Source organism: Mycetomoellerius zeteki, unplaced genomic scaffold, assembly GCF_001594055.1.
Source record: "Mycetomoellerius zeteki isolate Tzet28-1 unplaced genomic scaffold, Tzet1.0 scaffold458, whole genome shotgun sequence".
In the NCBI taxonomy this organism is placed as follows: domain Eukaryota; kingdom Metazoa; phylum Arthropoda; class Insecta; order Hymenoptera; family Formicidae; genus Mycetomoellerius; species Mycetomoellerius zeteki.
In genome coordinates, this window is record NW_017257455.1 from 1,242 (window position 1) to 3,674 (window position 2,433).

Below are 2,433 nucleotides of genomic sequence, written 5' to 3' on the forward strand. Positions count from 1 at the left end.
CTTTTTCATATTCAATTGCATCAGCAACTAGTGGATTTTTTGCTAAATTTATCAATAAATTTAGCTTCTTTTCATTTTTCTGTAACTGTTTGATTATGATTTGTTGTGTGGCATATACTTGTATAAAATAAAAGATAAAATTATTACAAAAAGTCTAAAATAAAATATAAGAACTCTGATATACAAAATAAGGAAAAACTTGAAAATTTAAAATTATTTTATTTTTAGTAATATATAATTTACCACACAGCATCTAGTATTATGGCATCTATCTTGTGTATTTGCTTCATTTGTCACATCTCGAACATTTTCAATACCTAAAAAACAATTATAAAATATGGAAAAGATTTAATTAATACTAATACTTTAAGAATTAACTACATTTTTTTTCATATTGTCTATCACCGCACATTCTAATTCTCACTGTTTACCATTCGTATTACGTTCATCATTCATGTTAAATTCTTCATTTGAGTCTGTATCTTCATTTGAGTCTGTATTTTTCACTTCAGTGTGCACTGTCATATTACAGCCATCCTCATTAACACGTTCATCATTGTCATTAATGTACACAACTAAAATATATCACATACACATTTTTGTTTATTTAAAAATATTTCAATACCTTTTTTATTGTAATTGTAAATGCCATTTTTACAAACAGGAATATAAGTATGCAACAAAAAAAGTTTTATTTTTACCATTAAATTCTCCCTCACATATATGTTTTTTAGTACTAGTCGATGTTTTGATAACAGGTTGTGGTATAACACTAAGGGTGCCGTCACATGCGGCGTAACCTGCGTAAGCGTAACCTGCATGTCTAGTAAATTACTAGAATACGCAGGTTACGCTTACGCAGGTTACGCCGCATGTGACGGCACCCTAAGTGCACAATTGACATCTAACTAGTGACATCTAACATACAATGCAGGATGTCCAATACATTTGAATGTCTCTTACACGAAATTACGTATCTCATTATTTTTACGCGCGATTACGAACTCATTATTATTCAGATACATCACATATGTTGATTTACGAATTATTATAAAACATTGTCTTATTCTTGTTCTGAAAAATGTCTTAAACAGATATGTCCAAAAGACATCTTAAAAAAGATGTCTTTATAGGATTTGACTAAGAGTCACCTTCAAGATATCTTTTTTGTAAAATCTTAAAGTCGTCCTGAAAAGGACGCCCGAAAGATGTCTTAAAAAGAATTGTTTTTAGGACTTGTCTAAAAGTTATCTTAAAGATGTCTTTGTAAACGCCTTAAAGCCATCTTTTTTAAAGACGTCTTTCGGATTGTCGATTAGACATGCATGTTCACTGGGGTCCTAAAGGAAAGTTTCATATATACGTAAATGTCTATGTTTTCATTCATAATTTGACTTATCTAGGTAAATAACACTATTTTTACATAAAATTTCGATAATCTGACTTCAGAAACGTGTTCTGCGACATCAAAAACACTTAGGAATACTAAAAACAAAAAATGAAAAGTTTCCACATTGGCCATCCCGTTGAGGACTGGCCACTATAGTGGCCAGCGGAAAACTCGTCGACTCCTCGACATAAACATTCAATATATACATGAATTTTACATTAAAAAATTCAAAATTTCAAGGCAAAAATGCCGGCTCTCTAAAGGTTAAAGACGCAATGTCACCGTTCCCTTACTCACACAGCAAAAATTGATTCTAGGTACATCCTACAAATGTATGTCGAGGGCTTTTCAAACATCCAGAATACTAGGGAATAGAACTTAGGAGGTATTTAGGATATACTGAGGATGTTTATATATCTGCTTATTCTACATCCATAAGACATCATCGTTTAGATATCATTAGAATGTTTCTGGATGACCAAATTTTATCCCGTCTTTTTCCAGTGGAGATCCTAAAATGTCTAATTTGCTGCAGCAGCCAATCTTTTTTTTCAGTGTACGGACTTACTCTACGCTCTGTTACATCCCTAGCTACAAGTGAATGATCGATCAATATAAAATTAACGTCAATCGACGTTGAATTAACATCTTCTTCTTCCTCTTAAATAATAATGGCTCCTGCTTCCCTCATGCGGAGGCAATACGGAGCCAGATCATGTTTTAATGGATTACAGTAGCAAGAAGTGACGCAATGCCCGCGAAAATGGCGTTGCCCGAACGGACACCGGACACCTGTATTTACGACGTCGTCACGTCGAAATAACGCGCGTCAGGACGAACGCACGAGACGAGCCAATTCGCGGATATGCATCAGAAGGAAGCAATTGCACAGTTAAAGTCGGCAACACTTTCAAAAATATTTGATTGTCAGCACCCCAGTTCTGATGAACCACTCGCTCGTGGCGGACGCGTCTCGACTCGGGTGTTATAGCTATTGTATATTTTTGAAAGTGGTGCCGACTTTGACCGAGCATTGAAACACA

At 34.3% G+C, this 2,433-nt stretch overlaps 1 long non-coding RNA gene across 1 annotated transcript; it reads right to left on the reverse strand.

The window, feature by feature from the left end:
• Window positions 1-247: 247 nt before the first annotated feature.
• On the reverse strand, window positions 248-765 carry LOC108726961 (uncharacterized). The gene is made up of 3 exons (XR_001936824.1): window positions 702-765; window positions 432-575; window positions 248-317 (listed from the first exon to the last, which is right to left on the reverse strand). It is a non-coding gene; the product is annotated as an uncharacterized lncRNA (long non-coding RNA).
• Window positions 766-2,433: the final 1,668 nt, after the last annotated feature.